Here is a 14,667-nt window from a genome sequence, read left to right on the forward strand (position 1 = left end):
CCCCAGACTCTCCTCCGACCGTCTGCGTCGATAAGATAAAATAATGCATGAACCGTTACGATTCATTCACAGACCAGACGGGTGTTGACAGTTGGCTCCATAAAACCCACGTAGGGAACTCTACTTTAGTAGTACATTTTGTCAAATGTCGAGCTTTTCAGTGTTTGAGCTAAACAACAAACAAGCCATTTGGATGTACGGTACATTCACGTGTGTACTTTCCGGAACAAACACCATCTTGACGCCACAGATGTCCATACTTTACTCATTCTTCGCCACGCATCGTTTTCATATTTCAGCTGTTATCCTCAAAAGTCTGCGAGTGTCAATGAACGCAGGAAGCATCATTGTGTGAATAACATCCGCAACGTCGGGATTAAACCAGGGCGTTATTGTCCTCTGCCCTGTTAGGATTTGTGTCTGAAACTGTTTGGCTAATGATGCTGCCCAGCAGTGTAGCTTAGCCTTAATTTCCTGAGCGTGAACGATCACAGGGAACCATATTAATTGGTGTGTTCTTCCCCGACGACGAGACGGTAGCTTCCTAGTCTGCGAGCCAACACCATCTGTTTAGCAACAGCCATTTTGGGTTGTTTGTTTCTAGGAATATTTCTCTGTTTTGTAAATATTAGCTTGCTGTTGGAGCTGAAAATGTCAGTGTAAATGATGTGTGGGCATTTAAAGTTGTGCTTCTGCATGCACTCTGAGTGCTCTGCGCCTAGTATGACCACAGAAGATAGGGTCATGAAAGTAGATGAGGACAGAGGAAACGTATGACGATGTATAAAATATGACGATATATGAATGTGTATCACAGGAATGTGAGTTGTTAAGCCTGAAGTGTATATGTTTGAACACTCAAACAACACACAAATAAAACATCTCACCAAGCGTAGTAGCAACACGCAGCCAGGGCATAAATGAAGGCCTGTGATCTCTCACCCTTCTAGCCAGAATGGTCCATGGCAATGGACCATCAGAATGGTCCATGGCAATACAACGCAATATCTCGCCAGAGGGGGCGCTGGGGTTTTTATGAATTGAATATGCTACAGTGGAACTATCGTCCGCTCGATGCAACTTCGAATATCCATCTGCACGAAATCAGATGGACCGAGCGTGTTATTTTACGACACTAGATTTAACCTCGAGCCATTGGCAGATCCTCCAGCTCCAGAGATGAAACCTCTTTCTCTGCTCTGTCTGGGGTTTACCGCTCCATCACACTTCCCTTGTGGTGGTTAGCGACCCGGGCCAGGGTGCTCCCTCAGCATGCTGCAATGGCTGCTGCTGCCTACTTGGATGATATCACCGACCACAGTGGAGGAGGAGGAGGAGGAGGGGGAAGGAGGTGAGGAGAGGAGGGGGAGGCTGATGAGGAAAGGTAGGCCGGTGAGGGTGAGGAGGAGGAGGGGAGGGGAGGTGGGGCTGTATGCAGGAGGATGGAGAGGAGGGGAGGGAGGGGAAAGAGGAGGAAGAGGAGACGGTGGTGGAAGGGAAGGTGAGGAGTGAGGAGGTGAAGAGAGGAAAGGAGGAGAAGAGACGAGGGCAACGAGAGGAAGGGGGAGAGCAGGGAAGGGGTGTGAGGAGGGGAGGGGGCAGAGGATGGGAGGAGTGGAGGTGAGTTGAATGCGGGTGGGGGGGTTATTCAGAGTGTGTGTGTGTGTGTGTGTGAGAGAAGGAGCATGCAGCTCATTGCTTGGCCTTTTGCTGCTCCATTGGTCCGCTTCACGACAGGGAACCAACCTGTCGACACAATGTCACGCTGGCTGATTTTAAAAACTACTGGATGGGGGGTGGTGCGGGTAAACCTACACTAGAGGGGGAAGGGAAATGAAGAATTAAAAACAGAGAGATGGCTTTTTTAATTGACTCAACGTGTAAAAGAGGTGGGTTAGTGTCCTGGTCTTCACCAAGTGGAAGACCAGGACTCGTTTGAAATGTTATGGTTTGGGATTAATGTGATAATAGTTTCCTCTTTATTTCAAGTGTACTCATTTGACCACCTCAGACCCCTGCACTTTCTCCCACACACGCACGAACGCATGCGCACACGCACACATACACACACACACTAACATGGCAGTGAGTGACAAGACCAGACCCTTCATGATGACAATTGAGTCAATTCTGGCCAATCGGTAGTGAAATGCGCTCACAGCAGTTCTGATAATTTACCTATTTCAGCAAATCAATTCCTCCACTACTTTTGTAGGACTGCTGTCGTCCAATATATTGTAATGTTTCATATTGTTGAGAATGCATTCAGTTTAACCCGGTGGGAATCTGTGAATTTGTTTCTGGTTCACACACCATTGGCTCTGATTCGGGTTTTGACAAAAAAATAAAAACAGTTATTCAGAATAACACATTGTCCTCTTTTGAATTCAAATCATTCAGCCACGACCAAAACTTCCAAAGTGTGTCGTTGTAGACCGAGTGATGAAATTAAAATGGGAATAAGTGACTGAGAAGAGCTGCAGGATAATTAATGAGTGAATTAATTCAGAGCAGCTGCGCTGATTGCATGAAGAAAGGAAATAGTTCTGAATCCGGTGTTGTTTTTCATCAGCCACTGGAAACAACACTGTTCCACTCTACATGTTTGTGTTCAGGTACTTTGAAAACAGTGTTTATCAAACCTGGGGGTTCCTCATTGAACGTGGCGGGAGATGGCTGAATAGAGATATTTAATGATATTTTGTCATCATTTCTGATAACAAAAAATATATATTTTTAAAGATCTTATTCACTGGACCATTGAAATTGAGAATATATGTGGTATAATATGATGTGTGTGCGGTCAAGTCTTGATTCTCTTCGTCTGGGAGATGGTCAGCTCTCACAACGAGGATCTATGATCTCAGTGGGATATATCTGGTTCAAATGTGTGTGGAATTAACTGTTCAGGCTTCAGGTGACAGCTTATTTATATTGACAACAACTCCCAGCGTTTATAAAACACACAAAATGGTAAACACGGCAATCGTGAGAGGTTCCCGATAGAGAGAGTGATTATTCTGAGGATGGATATAGAAGAAACTATTACGGGGTGTCTTCTCACAGCCAGGTTGTCAAATATGGAGGCTTTGCTTTAGCATCACATTTCTAATTGATTCGACAAGCGAATGCATGACTAATCTATTGGGGAGAAAGATCGATCGCTGCTGTGCTCCATTGTTACAATTCATAGCCGATAGACTACATCCATCGTCTTTACTTAAACATCTGCCACATTGATGACCCATTTAATTACCTCCTCCTCTTACCTTCAGCCAATCAGATGGGACACAGACTACCTTTTGATACCTCTGGATAACCCCAGTGTGGCTGCGTGCCCACGCCCCTTTTCTAATGAATACATTCAGGATCCTCCTGGGATCGAAGCTAGTGGTCAATACGGTAGAGCCGGTCAACGCCTTCCAGACTCGGGGCATTGGACACGGAGGTGAGCTACTGTCTCTACGTATGTCCCTGCCGGGTAACACAGCTGCAGCCGTAGCGCCTCTGGCTAGCACTTAGCACAGGTGCTGATTATCAGTTCCACTGATAGTGATACTGATGTCCCAATACCAGATCTTTGTTTAACCTCAATGAGACCAACCTGGTTAAATGAAGGTTGGATAAACATAAATGTAGGGCTATATGTGTGGGCCATATCTGTTATCTTCCCAAAACAGCAATGACTCAAACGTTCCCGACGCACGGCTGCACCAGGGGGATCGATAGTGGAGGTGGATTGCAGATTGAAGCCGGAGTGGTGCGATTGTGATGAATTAAACCGAATTGGGTTTGATTGACCATGTCTGCTTTGATGGTGTTGCATTAAAATTGCAGCACGCCCGTGAATGGATTTCCTTAATTGGAAGCCAGAAGAGGTTTATCACCAGAGGTGAATACAGATTTGCAGCGCGCGCACCTGGAGAGAAACTCGATATGGATTTAATGAGCTGTATGCAGGAAATCTTACATTATGCTCATAGGCCCAGCAGAGAGCCAGCTCTGGCTGTGCATTGTGTTTTTGTGCTTAGGCCTGGTGATTAATGGCCCTTGTGTGGCCCCATCGGCCCAAGGACCAGGCCGGGGATTTGCTAAAAAGAGCCATGGAGGACTTCTGTATTCCCTCCAGGAGGAGTGGTATGATGTTTACACAACACAAAGCCAAATTAAGGTAGAAAACATTTAATATTAAGAACGACCTTGGGCAAAAAATAACGGAAGTCGTCACGCTTGTCGCTGATTGGAGAGCTTTCAGACAATGGCTGCCATGGTGATGGATGAGGCTCTGCTGCGTGGCTTCCTATTGGTCGTTGCCACGTATGGCATCACCGGGACAAGAATCTGGTTCAGGAGGTTAAAGTCAACCCCCGTACTTTACAGTCAGTTAACCGTCACTGCAAGGCGGCACTGTGCATCTTACCAAACCAAATAGGAGTTATAGCCTGGGGAGGAGAAGTCTGGAACAGGGTAGTTAAATTAGCTTAAATTACTTTAAATTACCAGTAAATTACAACAGAGTGTATCTGAGCTTTCTCACAGCAGGCATGCCCATCACAGCTAACAAGATGAGTCACTTACCCAACACTAATGGCCTGGCGCAGTCGCTTCCCTGCCATGTCGGAATTGCGGCCACTGTGTTGAAAGGACGCCGTTAACTATCAGCACCTGAGCTAACCGCACTAGAGAGTTTCTGCATATCTAGGGTAGAAGGACAAAGAGAATGTGATTAATGAAGGCCTTCTGAAGTCTGATGATGTGGGAAATGAAAATAATCACAAAAGCGATTCTTCAAGGCAGCCCCGGACTACAAATGGGCAGCGGTGATAGAGTGTGGCTCATTTAAGAAAGTATTCCGAGCTCTTTCACAAGGCAGCAAGGACTCTCTGCATGGAGTTGTTTCACGTCAGAGCGGTCATTTATCCCGCTGAGATCAATAAAGCCATTGCTTATGTTTACGGTTTTATGAACTGGCACAAAATCAATATAATGCCGGTCTCTAACCGGGGTTCCTCCAGAAGTCTTAACTCTGATCTTCTGTGATTTCCTCTGGGTTTCCTTTAGAAAGTGCCGCTCTAACCAATGTTTTTGAATCAGCGGCCCGCGCACAACACACAAAGCTCATAGCAGCCGAGCGACATTGGCTCAGAGCAGACGAGAGGAGAGCCTCAGAGCAGACGAGAGGAGAGCCTCTTCGCGGCGGCTAATCTCAGTTTAGCATTTCCGCACAAAGGGCGTCTTTGTGGACGGACAAACAATGGTACAAGACGACAGCGGCACTTCTGTCGGAAGGCAAACAACTCTGCAGAGTTCCCCTGGGGGTTTCAATCTCTCTGGAAAGTGGCAGTCGAGCGTTTATGTCAGCGCTTGAGAAACTCTACTGATGAACCCGGGCGCGAGGATCTCTTCCTCACTGGGTAGAAAATACAGACTGATGGAACATAATGACTGAAGATGCTGTTGGTGGAAGGTACTTGCTGATAGAACATAATGATAGAAGATAGTGATGGAGATAATGATACTGATAGAATGTACTTCTTATTTGAAAATAGAATATAGTATATCAGAAAGAAGAAACCGAGGGAAAATAATGATGTTATGTAGATAATGATAGAAAATACTGACTAGATAAGGATTCTTTGCTAAATTGTATTCTTGCTTAGGTTTTGAGCCCTCTTTGGGTCATGGTCATTGTTGAGAGTTTGATCCTGAATAACCAGATTAAATTAGATAATATGTGATTAAATTAAATCATAATAGATACAAATACATTTATTATGTGAGAGATCTGTATGTACTACATAATCATGTGCATAACACAAGAGTTAGAGAGTTTATGTACGCTTTCTGTTCTCTTTTCTTCTCCTTAAAGCCCAGTTCTGAGTCACCATTTCACCAATTACATGCTCTTATTATATTAAATGTACAGTAGAAAAACAACGAAAAAATGAGAATGACCTCCATGTGGTCGACACATTCTGAGAATACCGCATAGGATTCGGTTTGTTCTTAACACGCAGTAAAACATAATACAACCAGTGTTGGGGAGTAACGGAATACATGTACCGGCGTTACGTATTCAGAATACAAATTATAACTAACTGTATTCCGTTACAGTTACAATGTAAATTGTTGGTATTTAGAATACAGTTACATTTTTTAAATCAATGGATTACATTCGAACGATACATCTGTTTCACGAGTTTATTCGTGCTTTCACACCAACAGCCTTTAGTGCGCACTAAACGAGTTTGGTCCCTGGTTCGGTACGTTTGCGTTGGTGTGAATGCAAACACCTCACTTCGATGCAAACCACATCAGCCGACCGAGACCACCCTGAACAGCTGGTCTCGGTTCGCTTCCAAACGAACCCTGATACGGTTCGCTTGAGATGTGACAGCGAACGCATCTCGGTCCGATCCAGTTCTAAAAAGCATGTGCCTCTTTCGACGTAACAGGCACCCGCTCAGCCGCGCGCATTATGGGAGTTATTGTTTGATTAGCGGTAACTCCAAGACTAGCACATTGTCGGACCGTCCGGTGAAAATGAGTCGTGGCTCATCATGGAGTCAAGAGGAGACGGAATGTCTATTGGATATTTGGATCGACACCCACATAAAACGTATGCTGGAAAACACACATAAAAATGTGTCCAAAGATTTTTTTGTCGAATGATTGAACAATCTTTTTTTTTTTTTTTCCTTCCACCTCCTCTCTCTCTCTCTCTCTCTCTCTCTCTCTCTCTTTTTTTATTTTAAGGTGATTTTATAGGCAACACACCTCAGATTGTATGTATTATGTATAGATTGATGAAACGGAATACGTTGCATATAACATTTTGGGCATGTATTCGGTATTCTGTAACTGGATACATTTTAAATGTATTCTTCCCAACACTGAATACAACTAAATACAACTTCCCAGACTTTCCAAAAACTTTAAATCCGAGCAGAAACTAGCAAGACCCTGGGTTTGTTGGGAAGAGGCACTACAAGCATATGGAAAACCCAACTATGAGAGCCGTCAGCACCAATGATCTTCAGTCGCTAGTGAGCTTCAGAGGCAGAACTCTGGGGCTGGGAGCTGGCCTTTCGAGAACTTCCAGAGTATACAGTACACCTTGTTGGGATGTTTACTACCTTCAGGCTACTCATTGAACTCCATTACTGTTAGTGCCTCTGCTGTAATGCCATCTTCCATTTGTATCCTCTGCTATTATCTGACACTTAAGGGCCCACAATTATCTTGGGGTAGGTGGGAACCACAGGAGTATTACATGCAAGTTTTTATGGTCCATTTTTTAAGATGAAAACGATAGCAGATATATTCTGTTTGATTTGCTGGAGCTATAATATCTTTGATCCTTCTTGAAAAACGCGATGGGAGGTTCTCTAGTCTCTTGCTGTTTACTGAGAAAACAACTGAGTACACACACTTGAGTACGCAGAGTACAAACTGTTGAGTACACGGTACACACCATTGATTACACAAAGTACACACTCTTGAATACCCGAGTCCACTTTTCAGTTGACTGCAATTTAGGCATAAGTACAGATCCCAACAGTCAAGAATTCAATCAAATAATGCCATTATAAGTAACGACTGACTACAAAAGGCCTTTAGCGTACAGAGACATTAACTACTATCATACAGGACAAAAGGACAAAAAATTGCCATTGCTAAATAATCATCATCCTTATTATCTTCATCGTCATGCTATATAATATCATATATATATATAATGATAATATACATTCACCTCTGAGGTAATTTCAGGCGTCTGCTAGTGTACACACTCTGACGGCCGATCAGGGCAGGTCTGGGTCAACCGTGACCGCGGCTTCCATTAGCATAAATCTTTAAATGGATGCTGCCACTCACCGGGCCTGACCGACATGGCTGCTGATGGGACGCAAGAGAAAAGTGTTTAGATAAGCCTTTTGTCTTTGTCTGGTAAATGCCCTGACCTTGGATTATCGAGCCGTTTTCTAGAGAGCTCTTCATGTGCGTAGCTACGCGCTACGATGGGTGTGCGCGGTGCTCGTGTCAGGGGCAATCTGCTGGCTGGGCGGTGCTCAGGGTTGTCTTCACGAACAATCAGAGTGGTTAGTGGGTAGCTGTGATGTAGCTCCACACTGTATGGTGTCCAGGATTCTGTGCCACGAAAGAACCCCTTTATATCTGCCGTTGACATGCGTGTTGGGCAGTTGGATATCACGAAAATAACCCAATAACATAATTAACGCCTGAATTCTTTGGTATTTTTTGGGCGATTTACCATTCATAGCTGATTGCTCATAACACACATTAATACCAGAGGTAAAGAAGAACCGTCATTTGCAGAAAGTAAAGACCATTCAGACATGCTTGCTGGGAAAACAATTCTCGGTCGAACAGAATCTACAAGGAAAACATGTAATACCTGAAACATGCAGGACCCATTTCGTAAGCTCAAAAAAAAAATTGTTTCCCATATAAGTAAACCTTGTTGCCATCATTGTTGTAGTTCACTCTTGTTGGTCTTGTTCTGGTTGTCGTTGAATTGGTTTGTAGGTGTTGCTTTTAGGTAATTGTGTGATGGTGTGATGTTGTATTGTGTGGACCGCTGTGTGCGGTCGTGCTGATAGGAATAGTTTCGATTTTTGGTGGTGGTCTGGTATTGTTGTGGTTGCTGTAAGGGTTAGTGGTAGTGAAAGATTGTGTTGTTGTGGATTTGTGGTGGTGTTTTAGGGGATTTCCGACTTTGGGCTCTGAAGGGATACAAAAGCCACGAGGTGACAACTAAATACCAAATATAATCAGCCTAGACACGCTGTCAGGCTTCAATTGCCTCCAATTTTACACCATAATGATTTTGGATTATGGCCTCATATTCCTGTGTTCATTTCTTCCCCCAGACCAGATAATTTTCGTTTCTTCTCATAATTTTCATATTGCGTCTCCTTTTGTTCTCACCTCACAAAAACATTCTATAAAACCTTGGGTAGTTTTGACAGCAGTACAAGCTATTTCCACGTCTTGCCTGAAAGACTGCACACAAACTCAAAGAAGTGCACATTCTCCCTTGCAAGAACACAATGAGGCGTAATTTAAGTTATTTTTTCTCATTTCTAAAGAACACAAATACTTTATTTTCTTAATTAGTTCTTTCAACAGTTAGAGAGCTAAAAAAAGTGTGAACAAAGATTGTATCAGTCAGCCCGATGAAGGCATGTAATCCACGTCCTTTCAAATTAAAAGTTGGATATTGGCTCTGTTGTTGTTTTATAATAGAAATCATGTTATTTTTTGTGAGGCGAAACGCAACAGCAGTCTGACATGGTCTGAGATTAATGAAAGTCACCGATCGTTGAATAGAGAGACATTTATATGTTAAAATAATCATTAGACATTTGTTTGTAAAGCAACTTCCAAGATTTGATGACAATTATAATGAACCAATTTAACTTTTTTTGCCATAATATAATTAATAATTTTTTCGGACCTGGTGTTCACTGGCTGGTCTGCTTCAGATAAGGTTGTTTGATGGTCGGAGCAACATACTACCTGAAATACAAAGTACATTACTACAAGAAGTACTATGTGTAAGCAGAACTGCAAGTACGAATTAATACCCATTAGAAGTACTCCAAGTAAAAGTACTGCAAGTAAGAACTAGTAAGAACAAGTAAGAAAGAGAATGTGCACACACACACACACACACACACACACACACACACACACACACACACACACACACACACACAAGTTCATGTAAGCAGGGGCGTAGGAATGAGTTTAACATTGGGGGGGACACATATCGGAAACCTGACACATATCGGAAACCGGTATAATTTTTAGGTTGGACAAATGCGCCTGTCTCCGATATTGGAGGGGACACGTCCCCTCCGTCCCCCCCGGTTCCTACGCCCTTGCATGTAAGCATGCATAGAACGCACACACATACACGCACACACACCACAAGTAGGAAAACCAGAAGGAGATTTCACAGCAATCTAAGTTAGCAATGTGGTGACCGTGAGGAAAGGTAATGATGGAGAACGTTATGAAAACAGAAATGGATGCCCTTCTCCTTTTACAAATGGACACGGACCAGCGGTCGGGGAATGGTGGCGAGGTTGATAAAGAGACGGCTAAGGTAACAAAAACACATTTATCTTCCTTAACAATGGAAAGACTAAAGGTTTGAGGTGAAAAACACCTTTAGACATTGTATGTGTGTTTTTTTTATTTTCCTAGGCTGTGTTTGCAGTAATTATTTGAAGACAAAACATAAAATAAATGTAGCATATCTTTGGTCAAATGTTTTATTTATTAGAAAATACAGGGATAAATATTGAATGACGATGGATGAAGTTCTGAGCCCCAACAGGATGTTGGGGCAGTTTCTGCAATATCTTCCATCTTGATATTCCAAACGTGAACCTTGTCCAAAATCTCAATCGTTATGAAAATAAAACACAAAATGCATGGCTTGGAACCAGCGGAACGCTAAATCTGTTCCAAGCTTCAGAGTGGAAACTGGCGGAGCCGTGAAACGAGACGGGTTCAAAGTTGGAACGATAAAGTGTGAGCGGCTCTTTTTGGTGCAGTGATGAAGACGCAGGCTGAAGGCCGTGAAGTCGGAGGGGGGGAACCACCGCATAGACACACTCGGGGAATGAAACCCTGCCGGCTGGTGTCTCCTGGGAGAAGGCGGAGTCCCCAGATGGCGCTCTATGAAACGTTCTAATAAATTATCTACGGCGCTTCGTTACCTTCGCCTCTCCGTCATCTTTCAGGATATTATCTACCGTCCAGATGATGATAAATTGGTCGCTTTGGTTGGTTGGGCTGGAAAATAGCAAATACCAGCTGAATAGCACGTTTCTTTGGCGCCGTTTGTAATGAAGAACAAACTTCCCCTGAGGGGGCATTAAAGCGATTATCAGTAAAATGGGCCCTTGGAAAAGACCCCGATTACCTGGCCTGGGATTTGAAGTAACCGTTGATTTATTATACCGCATACTTCATGTGATGAATATGTAGTGAGTTATTTACATACCGTAACGTACCATAGCTGCAGGTTTTAAAACACACGGCCCAGGTTCTGAGACGCTAAGAAAGCAGATGGCTGCATAGGGATTGTATTACACAAATTACATTTATGTATTCAGAGTCCACTCTGATCATATATGATGTGAAATAAATAAAAACTAGAGGGTTTATTTACTTACAGTCATGAAGGCGATGGCCATATCATTCTGTGTTAATAGTTGGCTTGTCTGATGCCATGGCAATATATATCATACATAGACGCAGAGTCCAACATTCAAGGGGTATTTGACGTTTAAGTCCAGATTTCAGTATCTTTTCTTCTTTTCTGTTGATCCTTCACTCTTTCCGCCTGAGAGGGCAACACTGTGAAGACTACAAGTATTACCCATCAAATGTGATGTCCTTTGAAATGGTAGCCTTCTATAATCTGGGATGTTCTGGAACAGTACATGTTGCTACAGGAAGGACGTTCACTTTTGATGCCCTGTCAGTCACATAGGCAGGCCATCGACAACAAGGGGCCCGTCGAACAAAAATGTTTTTTCTACCACATGTTCATAAGTGGTCTGTTGCATGCCGAAGATAACACACTAGCCAACCTTAATCATGTCAGCGAGTGTCCTGATTGCTGGAGGAGGGCGTGACGTGAGGACTACGGCTTTCTCTGCCTTTTAAAGAGATAGCGAACACACAGAGCGTGAAAGGCAATGGGTGGTTTCCAGTCGTCTGCCCATTAGCGGTGAAACAACCACTTGTACTCGAAGTCGAATCAAAGACTGCTGTTAAATTCCTGAGGAATTCAGGATCAAAAGAGAGATGGCGTTGGTTGACGAGCCAGTCGCATCGCACTTAAATGTAGGAAGAGAAGCCCCAAGTAGAGAGCTTTAGATGGTCTCCAGCATATCTCTTCAAGCTATTATTTCCTTCTTCCTCTCTTTGACGTGTTCTGGCTATCTGAATCTTTTCTTTCAGTTTCCATCATCATTATCTTTCTTGTTCATGCTTTCCTTTATTTCTTCTTTCTATTTTTTCTTTCTTTCTATATTTCTTCCCATTGGTCTATTTATCTGTCTTCCTTCTTTATTTCAATGTGTCTTTACGTTCATCCTTTCCTTTTTGTTTTACGTGGCTCTTCATTTCGTTGGCTTGGAGTATTGCAGTGTCTGTCTGCACACGTGCACACTGAATTCAGGTCTGAATTCAGACCTGCATTGAGCCCACAGGCGTGGGGGTCTCTCGCGCTCTCTCCTTCCCTCTCTCTCTCTTTTTCTCTCTCCGGATTGGACTAAAAGTCTGCACACACTGCCCCCGGTGCCTCCTTCAGCCCGCCCTAATTCATCACCTTGACTTCATGTACCTGGGGTCCTTCAGAACCAAGTATGGCCTCACAGAGGTCAACAAGGTCACAGAGAGAGAGAAAGAGAGAGAGAGGGAGAGGGAGAGAGAGAGAGAGAGAAAGAAAGACCCCTCGTTCGGCTCTTCTGAGCAGATCTAAGGTGTTGGGCTGCGCTGGAGTGTTATTGGATAAAGTGTGGCAGCCCTTCAAGGACCAGAGTTATATAAGGTGTGTGAAGATAATGTCTCGCTATCTCAATTGCAGTTCTAGTGTCGAGTTAAGTTTAGCTGTAGAGCCATTTATCACAGCTACCTCTCAAGGGCTCCAAGGCCTTGTATTAGAAGCCCCCCCCCCCTCCCCCGCCCCCCACCCACCACCCACCCACCACCCACCCACCCACCCAACCCACCGCCTTGGGGGGCCGGAGACTCACCTAAACCTCCCAGTGGGAGCAGGAGGAAACATTGAGAAGGGAACACATCGACACACGATTCCTTCCTTCCAAAGATCGGGGGGGTAGATTATGTTGCAGTGGCTAGGCTGTTCAACGAACCAGCCAAAGTCCACTTGGTTTGAGCTCCGTTGTCCCCAGGCCTGCAGGCATCGTGGAGCAAGAGGCCTTAACCCCTACCTAATCCTTGAGGACACGTATTGGAATTCACTGACAGTTACTCTGGATAGAGCATCTGCTAATTAGTAATTGGATGAATGTAGGTGCCAGATTGACAGTGCATGGAATTGTAACCATAGCAAAAACCACAAAGAAGTGTGCTAGCCAGAGTTGGACCTCAAGTAGCCTCACCCACAACCACAGTGAATGCACACGTAGCAGCAGCACTGCTAACCAGCAGGCGAACACACACCAGGACACATCTAAGCCCGAACCGGACCATGAAGTCATCAAGAGAGAGAGAGAGACGCGTCTGTCACTCGCATTGCAGGGACGGACATGTCGCAAGCGCTGGTGAGGGTGCGAGTTTGATAGGGGATGTCTTGGTCTAATTGGAGAGGAGTGGAATTAAACCCACAACCACCTGCTAAATGAGGGTCGTTCATCCTGATCCAGGAGAGCAGACCTCATCAGGCTAACTACACGATACCGACCGGCCGTTGTAACGCCTGCCACCGGAAATTGTGCAATTACCATCAGCGGCGGATGCAAATAAAGATGAGCGAGCACGGCTTGGGCACGGCTCGTGCACGGCTCGTGCACGGCTCGTGGGCGGCGCTGCGCAGTGAGCAATTAGTAGCACACTAATTGCGGTAAGGGCTCCTGTCACTTATAGCCAATTGGCATAACAAGGAAAAAGCAAGTTATCTACAGCCCCGGACTGATGGGGCTAGACGACCTCATTTAAAGTCGGCCTTGGTGAAAAAAATGACTTAATCACTGGATACAACGTAGGAACCGGCCAAAAAGTACAAAATCGATTGTGCCGTTTTCTTTTTACGCAGTACTCATATGACGATTGTAAATTACATTTAAGTGGCTATCTCTTCACGTTAGGAAATTCAGTCGCACACCCTAGGCACCCCCTACAAACATGACTGCCTCCTCCACTGAAAAGAAAGCAGCTTTTTTACAGAAATATCTGAATCAAGAGTGTAAGCTAATTTATTGGTTTCTATGACAACATAGAGGGTTGTTGAGTGTAGACAGAGTTAAAGAGGTGTCCTTGATTGATTTGCGTTATAATTTAGGTCAACAAGTGAGTATTTTTAGTTTGCTAATTGCCTGCAAAGTGAGCAACTCTGTGTAATTTGTATTATTAAATAGGCCAAGTAAGGACCTATCGATCAAATGAGTATGTGAATAATGATATACCTGTATTCTTTCCACGCGCAGACAAACACGCTGTGCAATTGAAACACGACTGACACTTGGAATGTAGCATTTCTACCGTTGATCGATATACATCCTGCTATATTTCCCAGAGGAATTGCTGCGGCCACCGCGGTACAGACACTGGTTGTTGAAAGCTGACACCAGTCTCAGGCTAGAGCAGTTATTACAAATGTCAACGGTAACGATTGTCAACCCCGACACCTTCACTCACCATATAAGGGTGACGTGTCGGCCATCTTGCTGCCCTTTAGCTCGGAGTATGTCGTTATCGTCTGATCACGTCTGCGCTCAGCTGCTTCCACTCTGCAGAGAGTTAGCCAATGAGGAGTGTGGCGGTAGCCGCTAATGTATCCACTACAATGTTCTAGCATCGGGCGTACAGGTCAACGGGGCACATTGTAACGGTAAGGACCAGGAGGAGAGCAGGAGAGCACCAATATACACCCCTCTC

Source organism: Pollachius pollachius, assembly GCF_949987615.1.
Source record: "Pollachius pollachius genome assembly, chromosome: 3".
In the NCBI taxonomy this organism is placed as follows: Eukaryota; Metazoa; Chordata; class Actinopteri; order Gadiformes; family Gadidae; genus Pollachius; species Pollachius pollachius.